Below are 22,845 nucleotides of genomic sequence, written 5' to 3'. Positions count from 1 at the left end.
CCGTATGTTCTATGCACGCTTCGAGGCAAGTAACACTGAAACACGCATGAGAGCATTAGCTGTTCCAGATGACTGTGTGATCACGCTCTCGGCAGCCGATGAGAGTTAGACCTTTAAACACGTCAACATTCACAAGGCCGCTGGGCCAGACGGATTACCAGGACGTGTACTCCAAGCATGCGCTGACCAACTGGCAAGTGTCTTCACTGACATTTTAAACCTCTCCCTATCTGAGTTTGTAAAACCAACATGTTTCAAGCAGACCACCATAGTCTCTGTGCCCAAGAACACTAAGGTAACCAGCCTAAATGACTACCGACCCGTAGCACTCACGTCTGTAGCCATGAAATGCTTTGAAAGACTAGTCATGGCTCACATCAACACTATTATCCCAGAAACCCTAGACGCACTCCAATTTGTACACCGCACCAACAGATCCACAGATGATGCAATCTCTATTGCACTTCACACTGTCCTTTCCCAACTGGACAAAAGGAACACCTATGTGAGAATGCTATTCATTGACAACAGCTCAGCGTTCAACACCATAGTTCCCTCAAAGCTCATCACTGAGCTAAGGATCCTGGGACTAAACACCTCCCTCTGCAACTGGATCCTAGACTTCCTGACGGGCCGCCCCCAGTTGGTAAGGGTAGGTAACAACACATCCGCCACGCTGATCCTCAACACGGGGGCCCCTCAGGGGTGCGTGCTCAGTCCCCTCCTGTACTCCCAGTTCACTCATGACTGCACGGCCAGGCACAACTCCAACACCATCATTAAGTTTGCAGATGACACAACAGTGGTAGGCCTGATCACCGACAACAGTGAGACAGCCTATAGGGAGGAGGTCAGAGACCTGACCGTGTGGTGCCAGGACAACTACCTCTCCCTCAACGTGATCAAAACAAAGGAGAAGATTGTGGACTACAGGAAAAGGAGGACCGAGCACGCCCCCATTTTCATTGACAGGGCTGTAGTGGAACAGGTTGAGAGCTTCAAGTTCCTTAGCGCCCACACCACCAACAAACTAACATGGTCCAAGCACACCAAGACAGTCGTGAAGAGGGCATGACAAAGACTGAAAGGATTTGGCATGGGTCCTCAGATCCTTACTAAATGAGTACTAAATCCTTACTAAACCGTACTAAATGAGCTGTGTTCCGCCATAAGCAAAGAGGAAAACGCTCATCCAGAGGCGGAGCTGCACCATCGAGGAGCTGCACCATCAAGAGCATCCTGACTGGTTACATCACTGCCTGGTATGGCAACTGCTCGGCCTCTGACTGCAAGTCACTACAGAGGGTGGTGCATATGGCCCAGTACATCACTGGGGCCAAGCTTCCTGCCATCCAGGACCAGTCTGTGCAGGAGGAAGGCCCTAAAAATGGTCAAATACTCCAGCCACCCTAGTCATAGACTGTTCTCTCTGCTACCGCACGGCAAGTGGTACCAGAGTGCCAAGTCTAGGTCCAAGAGGCTTCTAAGCAGCTTCTACCCCCAAAGCCATAAGACACCTAAACTGCTAATCAAATGGCTACCCAGACTATTTGCACCCCCCCCATACGCTGCTGCTACTCTCTGTTATTATCTATGCAATAGCCACTTTAGCCATAATAGCATAACCCTACCTGCATGTACATAATTACCACAGTTACCTCGAAACCGGTGCCACGGCACATTGACACATTGACTCTGTACCGGTACCCCCTGTATATAGCCCCACTATTGTTATTTCTGCTGCTCTTATATTATTTGTTTTTCTTTCCCCCAAAAAGTAAGAGATTTTTTCTTAAAACTGCATTGTTGGTTAAGGGCTTGTAAGTAAGCATTTCACTGTAAGGTAATCGGCGCACGTGACAAATACAGTTACAAATACAGTAATGACCCTTTGTGTAATTGCTGTTTGAAAACGGCCCCCTGAAATTTCTGCCTTTTTTGGTGGGATGACATCACCAGGTGGTAAAGTAGTTAATAGACCAATAAGAAAGAGATTTCCAAACCTGGGGCAATAAAAGTTACTTTTCACTTTTCACCTCCCCACTCAGAGCACTCCCAGGCAGTCCTAGCAAAATTCTTGCTTGAAAAATAGCTTTTTGCTGAGAAGTTTTTTGTTGTACTTTTTTGACAATTTTTATTGAAAATAATCACATTAACGCAATGAAATTGTTAACCAGAAATGATTTGATATTCAGATAAAAACGACTGCATTGGACCTTTAAGTGCCTCCGTTTATGTGCAATCCAACTCCATTCACACACGCTCTAGCAACCACGTGTACGCATGTTAGTTCTCACATCAACACATGCACACATTCACATTTTCTCTGATTCCAAGAGCAGTTTTACTTGGTAACCTTCCATAAGCCTGTTATTATGGCTACATAAGCATGAAATGATAGCAGAGTTACACATTTGCTGGTATTTATGGACAGCAGTAACTTAATTATGAAATTGTTTAATGTGGGAAAAACTCAGTGTACAGTGATTACAGAGGACCTTTGCACAGACAGTATACCATTTCCCCACAATTTAAAGTATGTTACTGCGATAAATGTAGGTGTAACCATTAACTCTCTTCTGATGTGTTCCAATGCTGTAATCTGTAAGGGGCTGTCACCTGCTTGTAGACTTGGCCACCCTGACAGCCAGTCTTTATGTGTCGACTCATGACAAGAACTATGGCGATTGTAGAGATTTAAGCTATGGGAGCGGGAACCATCAATCTGAGAGGAGGGCCTGCGAGAAGGCCGCCCCCCTCGCACATCCATAGATACCCTGTCACAAGACAGGAGATTGGCTCAGATACACTCCATTGGGCTCCTCATCTTGATTTAAAGGTCTCTCAAGTGAGGAAGATAGATTGGTAGGGGAGTGAGGTAAAAAAGGAGTTAAAACGGGTTAAATGCTTTCTGTCCTCTACTCTCTCGTGTCATCAGTCGGTCAGTCCAGTAAAAATTAGGACACCATTCAGATATAGGCAGTTGCGATGATATTACGTTTTCCCAGAAAATGTTATAGTCTCTTGTGAAAAATGGTCTCTTGTCAATGAGGCTTGAAATGGTGTACCTTGCAGGATAAGATACCGTATATGACTAGGAGGATTAATGTGGCTCTGTTGTGCTGAGGTGCATGAATGGGTTTTCATGTACCAACGTGCCTTCACTCTCTCCTGACATCTCTTCCTGTCCTCTCATTAATAATAACCAAGGGGCTGCATCTGCAGTAATTTCACCCACGGTCGCCTCACCCCCTTGGCTGGGTGGGACTTCCTGGAGAAGGGCCTGTTTTCAGTGTAACCCAGTCAGCACAGACTGAGGTGCTCTGATGCGGAGCAGCAGCCTGCAGCCACACAGCCAAGCAAGGATAGAATTTATGTAGCTCTCTCTGTGTCCTGCAGTGTGGCGGAGACAAGTTTTACAGACGGGTGGATCTTGCCATCCCCAGAAGCTACTGGCGGCCAGGGGAGAATGGCTTTCCATTCTGCTGTATTAAACTGGTAATGAGGACAGACCAGCCTTCTCCATGCAGCTCCCACCTCCTGTTGTCACATTAGGGCCGGTCCTAGGCATAAGCGACATAAGCAGTAGTTCAATTTACTACTAAAAGTAAGAATAGTGGAGTACATCACGTGCAATTTAGAAATTTGTCTGTGGACCAGCAGTTTTTCTCTTGTTATGTCAGTCACTGACAGTCACTCAATTAGCCATGTGAGCTAACAATTTTTAGATTGGTAGTTAGTCTAGCCAGCAAACTTGTAGTTATCATGGCCGAATACCAACCGGGGACGCAAGGCACATGCCCAAGGGCCCTGACCTCCATGGTGTAAGTCATGAATGGCAGGGAATGTGCTTTAAAACTGCAAAAATGTATCTCCACCCCATGTAGAACGAATGTAGAAGTGTTCAAAAACATACTATATTTTATTTACAATAAAAGTGACTCCAAAATACAATAAATGATGTACCATTCATTTGCATTGGGCACAGCATAATCCAAAACACAACCAAAACAAACAAATTCATATAACACGTTTGTAGTCACAACCTTTAATGTGCTGATTGCGTGCTAGAAATATGGGACCAAATACAAAACTTTTGACCTAATTTAATACTGTTAGTGAATTTGTCCAAATACTTGTGACACCTTCAGATGGGGGGGCTAGATACATGAAGTGCTTTCATTTCTAAACAGTAAAACAGATATGTATGAAAATACCCTCAAATAAAAGGTGACATTCTGTACTGTCAACAAATGAAAAGCTTTACTGTCAAAAAAAATACGCAGGGGAGTATATTCATCAAAATGGAAAAGAACAGAGTTGCTAAGCTCATCACTTAGAGGCTGTGAGTGATTGGTGACATGTGACCTGTGATTTGATTTAATATTTGAGAGAGTCTTGTGGAGCTTTTAGCTCTGTGTAGACGGTGTGGAACTGGGAATCCTTGAGAAAAGGACCCAAGAAGGGATTCCACATTAGTGACCCCCGACACTACCTCGATAAAAAGTTGGGACCTCTCAGCTATGTGCTAGCGCTGCAGCTTGTTCAGCAGGATAGAGGGCCTTGACTCTGGTTTATGCCATGACAAACCTGCTACCCCCTGGGGTGCTACAGTTGTAACAGACTTGCAGGTCAAGACCACCCTGGAGGAAAGGTGCCATTGTAGGGAACTAAGGGAAAACACCATCATACAGCAGTTTTAATGTATTATTCAAGCAAGGTATTAGTGATCTGTGGAATGCAGCGGTGTATAGTTGAAGGTACTGCATGTATGACAACAGGCATACATACAACTATTATTGACAAATGGTGCAGTTGATTGAGGTTGCCAACTAAGAATGTCAGGATGTGAGAGTAATTTAATATTGATTGATAAACAAGCAGAGGAGGCTGGTGGGAGGCCCTACAGGAGGATGGGCTCATTGTAATGGCTGGAACGGAATAAATGCTTTTCATATCTTTGATGTGTTTGATACCTTTTCATTACTTCCATTCCAGCCATTACAATGAGCCCGTCCTCCTATAGCTCCTCCCACCAGCCTCCTCTGTAAACAACATATCTTTAAAGTACCACAACAGCACATGTTTTATTTATTTTTTATAACTTAAAGACGATGCCCAAAGCTTACCCATGATGTTGCACAACGATTTAAGTCAATAAGTTAACATTTTAGTCAAAGTAGGATACACAGTGCCTTCAGAAAGTATTCATACCCCTTGACTTATTCAACATTTTGTTGTGTCTGAATTCAAAATGTATTAAATATATTTATTTCTCTCACCCATCTACACACAATACCCCATAATGACAAAGTGAAAACATATTTTTTGAAATGTTTGGTAATGTATTGAAAATTAAAATATACATATCTAATTTACATAAGTATTCACACCCCTGAGTCAATACAGAATAGAATCACTTAGAATTAGAATCACTTTTGGCAGCAATTACAGCTGTGTTTTTCTGGGTAAGTCTTTAAGAGCTTTGCACACCTGGATTGTACAATATTTGCACATTATTATTTAAAAACTTCTTCAAGCTTTGTCCTCCCTTCAGAAAATCAGATCACAACTCCATTATGCTCGTCTATTCCAATAGGCAGAAACTCAAACAGAAAGTACGCTTGCTAAGGTCTATTCAACTTTGGTCTGACCAATCAGAATCCATCCTTCAATATTGTTTTGATCACGCGGACTGGGATATGTTCTGGGTTACTATAACTCTGAGAATAACATTGACGTATACACTGTGACTGAGTTCATCAGGAAGGGGATATTCCCATTATGACTATTAAAACCTAACCAAACCAAAAACCTTGGATAGATGGTAGCATTCGCAAAAAACTGATACCGCGAACCACCGCATTTAACTATGCCAAGGTGATTGGGAATACGGTTGAATACAAAACAGTGCAGTTATTCCCTCCGTAAGGCAACCAAACAGGCAAAATGTCAGTACAGAGACAAAGTGGAGTCGCAATTCAATGGCTGAGACACGAGAAGTCTGAGGCAGGGACTCCAGACAATCACGGATTACAAAGGATGAAGACCAGCAACGTTGCGGACATCGACATCTTGCTGCCCGGACAAGCTAAACCCTTTCTTCACCCGCTTTGAGAATAACACAGTGCCACCGACGGGGGCCGCTCCCAAGGACTGTGGGCTCTCTATCTCTGTGGCCAACGTGAGTAAGATATTTAAGCGTGTTAACCCTTGCAAGGCTGCCGACCCAGACGGCATCCCTAGCCGCGTCCTCAGAGCATGTGCAGACCAGCTGACTGGAGTGTTTATGGACATATTAAATATTTCCCTGTCCTAGTCTGCTGTCCCCACTTACTTCAAGATGTACACCCTTGTTCCTGTACCCAAGAAAGCAAAGGTAACTGAACTAAATGACTATTGCCCCTTGGCACTCACTTCTGTCATCATGAAGAGATTTGAGAGGCTAGTTAAGGATCATATCACCTCCACCTTACCTGACACCCTAGACCCACTTCAATTTGCATACCGCACCAATAGATCCACGCCATGCAATGGCCATCACACTGCATACTGCCCTATCCCACCTGGATAAGAGGAAGACCTATGTCAGAATGATGTACATTGACTACAGCTCAGTTTTCAACACCATAGTACCCTCCAAGCTCATCATTAAGCTTGGGGACCTGGGTCTGAACCCTGCCCTGTGCAACTGGGTTGTGGACTTCTGAATGGGCCGTCCCCACAAGGGTGTGTGCTCAGCCCCCGACAGGGTCACATTGGAGAATATGAAAAGCTTAAAGTTTCTCGGCGTACATATCACTGACAACCTGAAATGGTCCACCCACACAGACAGTGTGGTGAAGAAGGCGCAACAGTGCCTCTTCAACCTCAGGACCCTGAAGAAATGCGGCTTGGCATGTGTAAGACCCTCACACACTTTTACAGATGCACCATTGAGAGCATCCTGTCGGGCTGTATCACTGCATGGTACGGCAACTTTACTGCCCAGAACCGCATCACTGGGGGCACACTGCTTTGCCCTCCAGGAAACCTACAGCATCTGATGTCACAGGAATGCCAAACAAATCACCAACAAGGACATCAACCACCTGAGCCCAAGCCTGTTCACCCCGCTATCATCCAGATGGCGAGGTCAGTAAATGTGCATCAAAGCTGGTATCATGAGACTGAAAAACAGCTTCTATCTAAAGGCCATCAAACTGTTGGCCTTTACCCATCACCAGCCGGCCTCCACCAAGTACCCTGTCCTGAATTTAGTCACTGTCATTAGCCGGATACCAACCGGTTACTCAAACCTGCACCATAGAGGCTGCTGCCCTATGTACATAGACTTGGAATCACTGGTCACTTTAATAATGTTAACATACTGTTTTACTCATTTCAAATGTACAGTTGAAGTCGGAAGTTTACATACACCTTACCCAAATACATTTAAACTCTGTTTTTCAGAATAAATTACATTTAATCCTAGTAAAAATTCACTGTCTTAGGTCAATTAGAATCACCACTTTATTTTAAGAATGTGAAATGTCAGAATAATATTAGAGAGAATGATTTATTTAAGCTTTTATTTCTTTCATCACATTCCCAGTGGGTCAGAAGTTTACATACACGTAATTAGTATTTGGTAGCATTGCCTTTAAATTATTTAACTTGGGTCAAATATTTTGGGTAGCCTTCCACAAGCTTCCCACATTAGATTGTGGGAATTCTGGCCCATTCCTCCTGACAGAGCTGGTGCAACAGAGACAGGTTTGTAGGCCTCCTTGCTCGCACACACCTTTTCAGTTCTGCCAAGACATTTTCAATAGGATTGAGGTCAGGGCTTAAGTCCTCAAGCCATTTTGCCACAACTTTGGAAATATGCTTTGGGTCATTGTCCATTTGGAAGACCCATTTGCGACCAAGCTTTAACTTCCTGACTGATGTCTTGAGATGTTGCTCCAATAAATCCACATAATTTTCCTGCCTCATGATGCCATCTATTTTGTAAAGTGCACCAGTCCCTCCTGCAGCAAAGCACCCCCACAACATGATCATGCCACCCCCATGCTTCACGGTTGGGATGGTGATCCTTGGCTTGCATGCCTCCCCCTTTTTCCTCCAAACATAACAATGGTCATTATGGCCAAACAGTTATATTTTTGTTTCTTCAGACCAGAGGACATTTCTCCAAAAAGTACGATATTGGTCCCCATGTGCAGTTGCAAACTGAAGTCTGACTTTTTTATGGCGGTTTTGGAGCAGTGGCTTCTTCCTTGCTGAGCGGCCTTTCAAGTAATGTCGTTATGGGACTTGTTTTAATGTGGATATAGATACTTTTTGTACCTGTTTCCTCTAGCATCTTCACAATGTCCTTTGCTGTTGTTCTGGGATTGATTTGCACTTTCGCGCCAAAATAAGTTAATCTCTAGGAGACAGAACGCGTCTCCTTCCTGAGCGGTATGATGGCTGCGTGGTCCTATGGTGCTTACACTTGCGCACTATTGTTTGTACAAATGAACGTGGTACCCTCAGGCGTTTGGAAATTGCTCCCAAGGATGAACTAGACTTGGAGGTCTACAAGATTTTGTCTGATGTCTTAGCTGATTTATTTAGCTTTCCCCATGATGTCAAGCAAAGAGGCACTGAGTTTGAAGGAAGGCCTTGAAATACATCCACAGGTGCACCTCCAATTGACTCAAATTATGTCGATTAGCCTATCAGAAGCTTCTAAAGCCATGACATCGTTTTCTGGAATTTTCCAAGCTGTTTAAATGCACAGTTAACTTAGTGTATGTAAACTTCTGACCCACTGGAATTGTGATACAGTGAATTATAAGTTAAATAATCTGTCTGTAAACAATGGTTGGAAAAATGACTTGTGTCATGCAAAGTAGATGTCCTAACCGATTTGCTGAAACTATAGTTTGTTGACAAGAAATTTGTGGAGAAAAAACTAGTTTGTGGTTGAAAAACGAGTTTTAATGACTCCAACCCAAGTGTATGTAAACTTCCGACTTCAACTGTATATACTGTATTCTAGTAAATGCCATTCTATTCATATACTATTATTATCAGGTATCAAGGTAAAACCCAGATGCAGACCGTGTCGAAGTAACAATGTTTATTACAGCAACAGGGGCAACGGTACAAGACGGCAGGCAGGCTCAAGGTCAGGTCAGGCAGAGGTTGGTAATCCAGAGGTGGGTCAAAGATACAGGACGGCAAGGGCAGGCAGAGTGGTCCGGTGGGTGGGTACAGGGTCAGGACAGGCAAGGGTCAAAACAAGGAGGACGAGAAAAGAGAGACTGGGGAAAAGCAGGAGCTGACACAAAAACGCTGGCTGGCTTGACAAACAAGACAAACAGACAAACAGAGAACACAGGTATAAATACACAGGGGATAATGAGGAAAACGGGCAAAACCTGGAGGGGGTGATGACAATCACAAAGACAGGTGAAACAGATCTTGGTGTGACAATTATATCCTAAGTATTCTACAGATACACTAAATATTCGATCCACATACTGTTGATCATGTCTATACATCCCATCGCATATACAGTTGAAGTCAGAAGTTTACCTACACTTAGGTTGGAGTCATGAAAACTCGCCTTTTCAACCACTACTGTAACGGCTTTCTTTAGGTGAAGTAGAGGCGGACCAAAACGCAGCGTGGTGGTTATTCATGTTTTTTAATAAAGACACTAGACATGAATAAACTAACAAAAACAATAAACGTGGAAAACCAAAACCAGCCCTATCTGGTGCAAAACACAGAGACAGGAACAATCACCCACAAACACACAGTGAAACCCAGGCTACATAAATATGGTTCCCAATCAGAGACAATGACTAACACCTGCCTCTGATTGAGAACCATATCAGACCAGACATAGAAATAGACAAACAAGACATCCAACATAGAATGCCCACTCAGATCACACCCTGACCAAAATTAAAACATAGAAACATACAAAGCAAACTATGGTCAGGGTGTGACAACTACACACATTTCTTGTTAACAAACTATGACCCCAATGACCCCAAGCATACTTCCAAAGTTGTGGCAAAATGGCTTAAGGACAACAAAGTCAAGGTATTGGAGTGGCCATCATGAATCCTGACCTCAATCCTATAGGCTACCCGAAACGTTTGACCCAAGGAAAAAAAAAATGAAAGGCAATGCTAGTGTGAAAGTCAACTTCTGACCCTCTGGGAATGTGTTGAAAGAAATAAAAACTGAAATAAATAATTCTCTCTACTATTATTTCACATTCTTAAAAAAAATAAAGTGGTGATCCCAACTGACCTAAAACAGGGAATTTTTACTAGGATTAAATGTCAGGAATTGTGAAAAATTTAATTTATATGTATTTGGGTAAGGTGTATGTAAACTTCCAACTTCAACTGTATATATTTATACTCCGGACATCTGCTAAATATGTGTACGCGAATAAATACAATTTGATTTGATCATTGCTAGACAGCCATTTTTAAGTTTTGCTATATATTTTCAAGCCGATTTAAGTCAAAACTGTAACTAAGCCACTCAGGAACATTCAATGTTGTCTTTCTCCTAGAACAGCCATTCAATTCTGTAACTGTTTTAAAGTCACTATTGGCCTCATGGTGAATTCCCTGAGCGGTATTCTTCCTCTCCGATAACTCAGTTAGGAAGGACGCCTGTATCTTTAATGTGACTGGTTGTATTGATACACCATCCACTACAAAGGAATATTCAATGTTTGCTTTTTTTATATTTGTACCCATTTACCAATAGGTGCCCTTCTTTGTGAGACATTATAAAACCTCTCTGGTCTTTGTGGTTGAATCTGTGTTTGTAATTCACTGCTCGACTGAGGGACCTTACAGATAGTTGTATGTGTGGGGTACAGAGATGAGGTAGTCATTCAAATATCATGTTAAACAATATTATTGCCCACAGAGTGAGTAAATTAAACTTATTCTGTTACTTGATAAGTAAATGTTTACTCCTGAACTTATTTAGGCTTGCCATTAGAAAGGGTTTGAATACTTATTGACTCAAGACATTTCAGCTTTTAATTTGTAGTTAATTTGTAAAAATGTCTAAAAACATAATTCCACTTTGACATTATGAGGTATTGTGTGTAGGCTAGTAACACAACAACATTTGGAAAACGTCAAGGGGTTCGAATACTTTCTGGAGGCACTGTCTTTGGGGTTGAAGTGGGAAATCCAAAGTGGGACATTCGTAGAAATATGTGTCAATGCCATGTGTTTCCTTATAAGATTACATGCAAATACTTTTCAGACTACGTTTTGTTTCAGCCCTGGTTTTTATTTTATTTGAATGTTACCACCCACCAGCATGGCATTGCTCATTAATCAGAAAGAGCTGCCAAGTTCTTCCTCTTCATGACTGAGCTAAGCCAAACAGCTTTGTTTCCCCTTGGCTACCTGAGTCACTTTGAAGTTTGTAGAAATGTTAAAATAATGTATCAGACTATAACACAATTGATGTGGTAGGCGAAAATCCAAAGAAAAACCAACCAGATTTTGTTGTTGAGGTTCCAGGCTCTTATAATGGAAAGCTCTGGGTCCAATGCAATTCTAGCTCCCAGATTGCAAATCTTATGGCTTCCACTAGATGTCAACAGTCTTTCTATAGAAATCTACATAGGGCATTCATGTGAATCACACTGCTGCTCTCTCATTTAGCTATGTGCGCATTACGGATTGTGGTTGTTGTGGATGGCTGTTCACAATTGTATATGTGTATTTTAACCCAATAATGGTTGAATTGAAGAAGTTTGAGCTGCCTATCAATTATTGTTTTTGCGACAAGTGGACATCAAGTAAAAAATGGGCTCTTTCAACAGCTGTATAGTGTGGATCCCAGCCTATGGAATAAAGGTTTGAGGGATTTCCTCCCTTCTTCTAAACTCCTCCATGGTATTGTGCTCCATACTGTTATTTTATTTTTCTTCTCCATAGGCCTAATGGACACATGATCAAACTCACACACTTTTGATAGACTTAAGCAGCTGCAAATGATAGAGATCTCAAAGTGTCACCAACAAAAACATAAACAATAGGCTTATAGCAAATTCAGCATAGGCCTATGGCATTACATTTTCGCCTGCAAATAGCACTTTTCGGTAGTGCCCAAAGCATCCCTAGTCAAAAAATCCTATAAGATTACAATTTTTACAAATCCAATAGAAAATCATATCAGATTTGGAAGACTATCCTATATGATTCCTATCAGATTTTGGAACCAGTCCTATTGGACTCCTATAGTATTTTTTTCTCTCAAGATGAATCCTATAGGAGTCCAATAGGACTGATTTGATTATTGTATTGGAATATTATAGAATACTATAAGATTTAATCATATAAGATAGAATTACATAGGAGTCCAATAGAACTGGATCCAAAATCTGATAACATAATGGTAAGGTAAATTGCTTTATTATCTAAATGTTGAAATTGAGTGTGCGACGGCGAGAAACAAAATGGTGCAGTTTGAGGCCATGTGGCGGAGAGTGATCCGGGCACTGGAGAGGAGGGTGTGAGCAGGTGGGTCCCAAAAAAAGTAGTGAAAATAGAATTCCAATAGGATTCTGATGCAGGTGACACAAAATTCTATAGAACTGCAAGAATCCTATAGGATTCAATTATTACTTTTTATTTCCAATAGGAAAAAAGGATTCCAATAGGATTTCAATAGGATTCTGATAGAGGTGACACAAAATCCTATTGGTGCTACGCTCGTTAGATGAATTAGACAGGTGCAGCGTGGTAGGCAAACATCTTACTTTGATTGAAAATGAACACCAAAAAAAAAACAAAACGAATGTAAAGTTCTGCAGGCTTTACAGCAACTAACAAAATCAAGATCCCACAAACTAAGGTGGAAAACAGGCTGCCTAAGTATGATCCCCAATCAGAGACAACGATAGACAGCTGCCTCTGATTGGGAACCATACCCGGCCAACAAAGAAATAGGACACGTAGATTACCCACCCTAGTCACACCCTGACCTAACCAAAATAGAGAATAAAAGGGATCTCTAAGGTCAGGGCGTGACAAGAATCCTATATTTTTTGACTAGGGATGCCATTCCATGAGAGCAGCATTTGTTTTTCAACTCGAAGCAATGAGTTCAATTGGTCCTCCATGACAACAAAATAATCATAAACAATAATAAGTCCTTAGTTGTGGGTCATGCTCAGGTTAAACAATTTGGCTAATCTATATTTCCAAGTGCTATTCTTGAAGATCGAGGGTTATTCAATTAATTGGAATGAATGGAAATTTGACAAACCTGATTTTTAATGTAAATCAAATCAAACCAAATCAAATTTTATTTGTCACATACACATGGTTCGCAGATGTTAATGCGAGTGTAGCGAAATGCTTGTGCTTCTAGTTCCGACAATGCAGTGATAACCAACAATTAATCTAACTAACAATTCCAAAACTACTGTCTTATACACAGTGTAAGGGGATAAAGAATATGTACATAAAGATATATGGATGAGTGATGGTACAGAGCAGCATAGGCAAAATACAGTAGATGGTATCAAGTACAGTATATACATATGAGATGAGTATGTAAACAAAGTGGCATAGTTAAAGTGGCTAGTGATATATTTGACATCATTTCCCATCAATTCCCATTATTCAAGTGGCTGGAGTTGAGTCAGTCAGGCTGTTTAACAGTCTGATGGCCTTGAGATAGAAGCTGTTTTTCAGTCTCTCGGTCCCAGCTTTGATGCACCTGTACTGACCTCGCCTTCTGGATGATAGCGGGGTGAACAGGCAGTGGCTCGGGTGGTTGTTGTCCTTGATGATCTTTATGGCCTTCCTGTAACATCGGGTGGTGTAGGTGTCCTGGAGGGCAGGTAGTTTGCCCCCGGTGATGCGTTGTGCAGACCTCACTACCCTCTGGAGAGCCTTACGGTTGTGGGCGGAGCAGTTGCCGTACCAGGCTGTGATACAGCCCGCCAGGATGCTCTCGATTGTGCATCTGTAGAAGTTTGTGAGTGCTTTTGGTGACAAGCCAAAAGGCAAGCCAAAAGCCAAAAGCCTGAGGTTGAAGAGGCGCTGCTGCGCCTTCTTCACGATGCTGTCTGTGTGAGTGGACCAATTCAGTTTGTCTGTGATGTGTATGCCGAGGAACTTAAAACTTACTACCCTCTCCACTACTGTTCCATCGATGTGGATAGGGGGGTGTTCCCTCTGCTGTTTCCTGAAGTCCACAATCATCTCTTTAGTTTTGTTGACGTTGAGTGTGAGGTTATTTTCCTGACACCACACTCCGAGGATGTAAAGATATAACCTAATCGTATTATTTACTGTATTAAAGTAGAATGCAATGGATTAGAAGAAGCCTATATAACCAACCCATAAAGTAAAATGCAACATCTATTAATGGCCAGCTATGTAAACTTTAACATTGATTTATCCTGCAATAGCCTAGATGAATTTCAATTGGCAATATTTATTTTTGTCTCCTTCTAATGCCAGTTAAGGGGAAAGTAATCTAAAAGTAACTGAAAGTAATCCGATTACGTTACTGAGTTTGGGTAATCCAAAGGTATATTACTGTTACTGATTACAATTTTGGAGAGGTAAGTAGTAACTGTAACAAAATTACATTTAGAAAGTAACCTACGCAACCCTGGGAACATCATTTGCAGCGTGCATCATGAGCAAAGTCATGTATGTAGCCTATCATTTTACTTCCCAAATCAGGGTCTGATTTGGCTTCGCTGTATCGCAGCCGAATACTCCCAGCAGCCTACCTACAAAGGTTGCACCTGTCCATTACAATATGGAAAAGCGCATGTCTCTAAATCTTTCAATAGTAATCCATATTACCGGAGCTTCATTTTATTACTATTTCTATTGCGGATTCGAGGCCGCAATTTATGGAAAATGTTAACACTTTGGAGATATCAATAGATGGCAAAGTCAAAGATACTGGTTTTCCCTAAATGTTTATGACAACTCCAGCTGCAGAACCAGCCATAGCCTAGCTCTTTTGAATACAGTGTAGTTAAAAAAAACAGCAACAACAGATGACATTAGCTAGCTAGATAAAGTTAGCGTGCTAGCTAGCGACACTGACAGCTGTCAGTGCCCTATTTGATGATGTTTCTCCACTCTACGTGGAAATCACCTTGATGTTCCTTCCCACCCCCAATTCATGAATGTGTATTGCTTGTGTCATTCTTCAGAGATGTAACCTAAACAAGCATTTCGGCTCTAGAACAGGAATTACGTCAGAATAGGGGCGGCATTGGTCAGTGGATTACATCATTCTGATTACATTAGAAGTTCCAGTGCATGGTGAGGGGTCATTTGAAGCAGAGCTGTGTGCTGGCTATAACTAATAGTATGACCCCTACTGATGACAGCTCATTTTTCAGTTTTGATGAAAAAGTCTTGCTCTTATTGCTGGCCATAGCTCATACAACGGTTATTATGTGCAACAAGCAGATGGTATTTTAAAAAACAACGCTTGCTTTTCAAGAAACATCACTTGCTTGTTTTTTCATGTTGAATGATGTAAAACATATGGACAGAAATGTATGAATTTATATGAATTTTTGGTAACACTTTATTTTAAGGCTACCTAATAAACCATTTAGAAGGCATTCATAAATTGTATATTTCCTTAAAGATCCTGTGTTGGTGCGTAATCTTTTTCCAGGTTGTGGTACTAATGGATTGTCTACCAAAGGCATACCCATCTTATTGTGAGAAATTACACTGGTCACTCACAACATTTATAAAGGATTTATTAAGTATAACTAGGGCTCACTTTAGATTAGGGACTGCAAAAATACTTTACTAATGATTAGTAAATGGTTTATAAATGTGGGAGTAATGAGTAATAAATGGTGAACACAGAATTTATACATGATTTTTTAATGGTTTATTAGATACCCTTAAAATAAAGTGTTGGCAAATTTTTCTCTCATGTTCTTTTTGGGAGATTTGTTCATCAGAATGGTATCATCTGTCATTTTCCTGTGTACAGTGCTCACCACTATCAAATCTCACCAGAAGATGTTGCTCTTGGTCCAAACACACAACTAACCAGCGCCTACAGTATATTCCGTCTTCCGGTTTTTCATGTAAAGGGGGAAATATGAAAAGAGAACATGAAAATAGCCAGACATTCCCCTCTTCCTATTCTTGCCCATTTATTGATCTTTAGTTTTCTGAGGTTCATTGGCCACTGAGACTGCAGTTGTTTTTATGCTCCGTGTCAGAGGAGTGCTCAGAGAAAGAGCTAATCCTGTGTGATTTCAGGTGGAAAGGGTTGTAATAGGCACAGCCAACGGTCTGTTTTTCAAACTGAGTGAAAACAGTAACAGAAAAACTGACATGAGACACTGGAGCTCTAACAGACTGTAAGAGGTTAATTTCCACAGCACCTTGAATGAAACTCCTCAAGGACCCCAGTGAGAAATAAATAAAGTGAAAAATAGATTATACCATATACAGTATCCAAACAGTATTCCCTATGCAGAGGGCAGAGGAGGATAGACACACCATCTTAGCAGGGTATGTGTCTACAGCTGGGCCTCAAGGGAGGGGATGCTGCCAAGTGGACAAGCCCCCCCCCAGTATCTGGAGAGTCTTGAGGATTATGGTGGTCATGATGGTGCTTAAATCTATGGGGTGCTGGGGGGATGGCTGTGCTCTGACACACTTCCTCACCACAGAACAGAAATCAGTCAAGGATATCCAACCGAACATCAGTCATGCATGGGGAACAGCCAGCGAGTAGAATGAACTCGTTCATCCGTGCAGCTCCCGAGGGGGATATGGGGGATGAGGAGGATGGGGGAAGGAGGGGCATACTGGACAGACTACAAGTACACAGACAATACAACACACACCCAGAAGAGTGCCATTATTTGAAGTGAATTTCACTGGGCCTCCAGAGTGGCGCAGCGGTCTAAGGCACTGCATTGCATCCCTTGAGGCGTCACTACAGACCCGGGTTCGATCCCGGTCTGTGTCGCAGCCGGCCGCGACCGGGAGACCCATGAGGTTGCGCACAATTGGCCCAGCGTCGTCCGGGTTAGGGGAGGGTTTGGCCGGCAAGGATGTCCTTGCCCCATCGCGCTCTAGTGACTCCTATGGCGGGCTGGGCTCATGCGCACTGCCACAGTCGCTAGTTAAGCGAGCAGTGTGTCAAGAAGCAGTGCGGGTGGCCATATAAGAAATTAGTGATCAGCAAAGCAGTCAAAAATACCTCTGCTTTAACTGCAGTTAAGCATTTGAATGTTTTTCCCCCATTCTTCCACTTTAAATCTTACTTTCTTGCTCTCTGTGCACTCCCTCCTTTCTGCCCCCCCTCTCTCTCTTGTCCCTCTGTTCATCTCCCTGGCACTATCTCTGTCTCAATGATTCCCCTTCTCTCTCTGCCCCCCCCCTCTCTCTTGCTCTCTCTCTTTACGCCCCTCCCCCCTCTCATAAGTTGTATATTTTATTGTGTTGATGGTGTTCATGTGTATTGTGTATTTATATATGCTGTGTCAAATAATTCAGCATTAAGTGCTATTGATACTATTTAATGTTGAATTTGAAATAAACCTCTCTTTCTCTCTCAAACTCTCTCCTCCCCAAGGACATTGCACAGCTGTGAATCCATTTGCTCCATGAGGGACCACCATCCTGTCTGCGGGACATAGAAGGCTTCCGCTCCACAGCTGATCCATGGTGGAGGCACTATCATGGAGGCCAGCTGCAATAGCTTGCTTACAAACGTGTTTACATATCATAACAACAGATTTCATAGACACTGTATGTTGTCAAAGGAGGTCTTACCCATTTTTACAGTATATCATGACTTGTTAAAGTGCCCTTGGCTGTCTGAAATGCAAAGTATTACAACATTACAATCTCAAGATAAAGAACATACGCTGTAAGGAGGCTACTTGTTTACATTTCATTACCACATCCAACATCCCATATTCAGTGGGATGGTAAAACTGCATAGGGCCTCCCTTTCTCCCTTTATAAAATCACCATGGTAGCTCTCTGACCCAACAGGGAGGAGAGTTAAACGAAAAAGAAGACACTGCTTTTATGAGGGAAATTTAGCCATAAATGAGAGCGGGTGTGAACACAGAGGTACCCTGATGGGGAGGAGAGTCAGAGAGTTCATGGTAGCAGTTATAGCCTCAATCCAGCCAATAATGATTCAACACTGATTGGGGCCTAAGTCTCAGGCTGCAAAATAATTGGGGAAATGTTGTATAGCAAGAAAGCAAACAAACAACAAACTTTGAACCATTTGTCATCTTCTGTTTCGATCTTCTTTCAAAATAAATACAGTGGGCCCTGAGGGACCAATAAAAACTGCACAAAGAGAGACACTCTGTGAGAAACCCAAGCACATTAAAGAGATTTTCTGGAAGTTTCATATAATTTCAGCCAGTAGTTTTGAAAGTACAGATCAAGAGCCAAAACGGCTCCCCGAAAATGTTGCACAATTGTGTACAACCCCATCATGTCATTGTTCTCAAGCCTCTGTAGCGTGTGCCCAAAGAGATAAAAAAAACTATATGGTGTTCCTGTGGTGTCCATGTTGGGTGTGTATGTTAGTCTCACCCCATGCAACCTCTTTGGACAACACTGGGCCGACCTGATCCCCGCCTCCCATTTTAACCTGGCAAACTCATTGGACATCATTCCACTTGCCAATCAATATTGTCTATCACGTTTGATTGTTGCAGGCTAGTTCCTGACTTTCCGTAGTTGCAAGTATGGTCTCATCAGACTAGTACGGCAAACAAGCAAGTGAATGTGATTATGTATTTTTATACAATGGAAAAGTTATAGTTATATGTTTGCATTACATTTCCTATTCCTTGAAAGTTGTGTATTGATTATATATAGCATTTGCCTACATGATGAATGATGATCGCTGGAAATCAATTGCAATGTTGGATTATGACCCCATACCTGTATAAAAACAAATATGGCTGTCTATCAATAATGACAAAACACCTGGCACTGAAGGCGGTGTAGCCTGATGACTCAGGATTATGCATGTCAGCTGCAACAGCAAGTAAAATCATTGCCACCCTTAACGGAGAGCTTCAGTCTTAAAATGGGTGGCTAGTAATAAGCTAGTCCTATATATACAGTACATACAGTGGGGCAAAAAAGTATTTAGTCAGCCACCAATTGTGCAAGTTCTCCCACTTAAAAAGATGAGAGAGGCCTGTAATTTTCATCATAGGTACACTTCAACTATGACAGACAAAATGAGAAAAAAAATCCAGAAAATCACATTGTAGGATTTTTAATGAATTTATTTGCAAATTATGGTGAAAATAAGTATTTGGTCAATAACAAAAGTTTATCTCAATACTTTGTTATATACCCTTTGTTGGCAATGACAGAGGTCAAACGTTTTCTGTAAGTCTTCACAAGGTTTTCATACACTGTTGCTGGTATTTTGGCCCATTCCTCCATGCAGATCTCCTCTAGAGCAGTGATGTTTTGGGGCTGTTGCTGGGCAACACGGACTTTCAACTCCCTCCAAAGATTTTCTATGGGGTTGAGATCTGGAGACTGGCTAGGCCACTCCAGGACCTTGAAATGCTTCTTACGAAGCCACTCCTTTGTTGCACGGGCGGTGTGTTTGGGATCATTGTCATGCTGAAAGACGCAGCCACGTTTCATCTTCAATGCCCTTGCTGATGGAAGGAGGTTTTCACTCAAAATCTCACGATACATGGCCCCATTCATTCTTTCCTTTACACGGCTCAGTCGTCCTGGTCCCTTTGCAGAAAAACATCCCCAAAGCATGATGTTTCCACCCCCATGCTTCACAGTAGGTATGGTGTTCTTTGGATGCAACTCAGCATTCTTTGTCCTCCAAACACGACGAGTTGAGTTTTTACCAAAAAGTTATATTTTGGTTTCATCTGACCATATGACATTCTCCCAATCTTCTTCTGGATCATCCAAATGCTCTCTAGCAAACTTCAGGCCTGGCCATGTACTGGCCACGGGCCTGGCCATGTACTGGCTTAAGCAGGGGGACACGTCTGGCTCTGCAGGATTTGAGTCCCTGGCGGCGTCGTGTGTTACTGATGGTAGGCTTTGTTACTTTGGTCCCAGCTCTCTGCAGGTCATTCACTAGGTCCCCCGTGTGGTTCTGGGATTTTTGCTCACCGTTCTTGTGATCATTTTGACCCCACGGGGTGAGATCTTGCATGGAGCCCCAGATCGAGGGAAATTATCAGTGGTCTTGTATGTCTTCCATTTCCTTATAATTGCTCCCACAGCTGATTTCTTCAAACCAAGCTGCTTACCTATTGCAGATTCAGTCTTCCCAGCCTGGTGCAGGTCTACAATTTTGTTTCTGGTGTCCTTTGACAGCTCTTTGGTCTTGGCCATAGTGGAGTTTGTAGTGTGACTGTTTGAGGTTGTGGACAGGTGTCTTTTATACTGATAACAAGTTCAAACAGGTGCCATTAATACAGGTAACGAGTGGAGGACAGAGGAGCTTCTTAAAGAAGAAGTTACAGGTCTGTGAGAGCCAGAAATCTTGCTTGTTTGTAGGTGACCAAATACTTATTTTCCACCACAATTTGCAAATAAATTCATTAAAATTCATTAAAATTCATTTTTTCTCATTTTGTCTGTCATAGTTGAAGTGTACCTATGATGAAAATGACAGGCCTCTCTCATCTTTTTAAGTGGGAGAACTTGCACAATTGGTGGCTGACTAAATACTTTTTTGCCCCACTGTATATATATATAAACTATAGGCATTGTAGGCATTGTATTTGGGACAAATCATTTGCTTAATCCTAAACCTCCTATACATGTTGCAATGAATACTGTTGCAATTGAGCAAGTTGAGGAAAATTAACTGCTTGGTGTAACCCTGAATTTTAAACTGACATGGTCAAAACATATTGATGCAATGGTTGGTAAGATGGGGAAAGATCTGTCCCATTGGCAATTTTAGCATGTAAATCTTGGTGGGGCAAAAAAAACTAAAGTGGGATGCATGCCAGCAAAGCCACGACACGACACAACACAACACTAAACAATACATTAATTCCACTATAACGGTGACAAACAAAAAAAAAAACGGTGCCCACAAAAAGCTGTCTCAACATCTTACCACTGCTAAACCTGGCTATCAGCAGAGCCTTTCTGTCAGCGAAAGAGTTAATTCAGCCTCATTTACTGTCTTTCAAAAAAACATAGTTGACATGGCTGACTTGCTTAAACAAATGTGGTTTCTAATGACAATTGAGATGTACAAACTATGGCACAAGGGGACGACAAGCACATAAGAGGAAATCCTTAATTTCAATTAATTAAGACATTAATGAGTGAGCTAGGACTGACGTAGTCAATATAACTATTTGTTTAGCACTTTTGAAATGTACAGCGACAGAATTCAGAACATGGGTCATTCTTACAGTGTTCTCCCTGTACACCAAGTCAGAACTGTAGGATAAATAAATAAAGGGGGCATATAAGCAGACAATGAAAGCTCTTACAATATTTGATGATTACATTTCTATAAAACAGGTTATATGCTACATGTGCACCACCAAGTCAGAACATTAGGCAAAATTAAGAGGGAGAAATTGACCAAATTATTAGGTTGAAGCACATGGGCTACTAACATCTTACACTTAGTATTACTTTCTTAGCTACTGTATACATTTCCCCCTGGATTTTGGAGCTGCCTTACTCAAGAAAACAAAACACCAACGTCAACAGTGAAGAGGAGACTCCGGGATGCTGGCCTTCTAGGCAAAGTTCCTCTGTCCAGTGTCTGTGCTCTTGTGCCCGTCTTAATCTTTTCTTTTTATTGGCCAGTCTGAGAAATAGCTTTTTCTTTGCAACTCTGCGCAGAAGGTCAGCATTCCGGAGTCGCCTCTTCACTGTTGAGGCTGAGACTGGTGTTTTGCGGGTACTATATAATGAAGCTGCCAGTTGAGAACTTGTGAGGCGTCTGTCAATCTAATGTACTTCTACTACTTCTGGTTAGGGCTAGTTTGTGCTGTTCTGTGAAGGGAGTAGTACACAGCGTTGTATGAGATCTTCAGTTTCTTGGAAATTTCTCACATGGAATAGCCTTCCTTTCTCAGAACAAGAATAGACTGACGTGTTTCAGAAGAAAGTTATTTGTTTCTGGCCAGTTTGAGTCTGTAATCGAACCCACAAATGCTGATGCTCCAGATACTCAACGAGTCTAAAGAAGGCCAGTTTTATTGCTTCGTTAATCAGAACAACAGTTTTCAGCTGTGCTAACATAATTGCAAAGGGGTTTTCTAGTGATCAATTAGCCTTTTAAAATTATTAACTTGGATTAGCTAACACAATGTGCCATTGGAACACATGAGTGATGGCTGCTGATAATGGGCCTCAAGTCCTACAGGCCCTAGTTTTATCACACCTGGACTACTGCCCAGTTACAGTATATGGTCAAGTGCTACAAATAAGGACATAGGCAAATTACAGTTGGTCCAGAAGAGAGCAGCATGGCTGGCCCTTAAATGTACACAGAGGGCTAATATCAAGAACATGCATGTCAATCTCTTCAAGTAGAAGAGAGATTGACTGCATCTTTGTGACTGGTATTTATGTGTTGAAAGCACCAAACTAACTGTCTGTTTAAACAGCTAGCACAAAGCTCAGATACCCATACATACCCCAGAAGACATTCAACCAGTGGTCTCCTCACAGTCCCCAAGTCCAGAACAGTGTGGGAAATGCACAGTAGTACATGGAACTCTCTTCCACATCAGGTAACTCAAGCTAGCAGTAAAATCAGATAAAAAAAACGGATAAAACATCCTCACGGCAC

The 22,845-nt window shown here is 41.9% G+C and overlaps 1 protein-coding gene across 2 annotated transcripts in view; it reads left to right on the top strand.

Moving 5' to 3' along the window:
• The window catches only part of LOC110509941 (lys-63-specific deubiquitinase BRCC36), a 47,380-nt gene extending 28,290 nt beyond the window's left edge, over positions 1-19,090 (top strand). For both annotated transcript variants that reach the window (XM_036967947.1, XM_021591165.2), the window contains one exon: positions 17,623-19,090. The gene's annotated coding sequence lies outside the window, so the exon portion shown is untranslated. The remainder of the gene's footprint in view (positions 1-17,622) is intronic.
• Positions 19,091-22,845: the final 3,755 nt, after the last annotated feature.

This window comes from Oncorhynchus mykiss, chromosome Y (genome assembly GCF_013265735.2).
Source record: "Oncorhynchus mykiss isolate Arlee chromosome Y, USDA_OmykA_1.1, whole genome shotgun sequence".
Lineage (NCBI taxonomy): Eukaryota > Metazoa > Chordata > Actinopteri > Salmoniformes > Salmonidae > Oncorhynchus > Oncorhynchus mykiss.
This window is presented reverse-complemented; position numbering and strand designations above follow the sequence as displayed.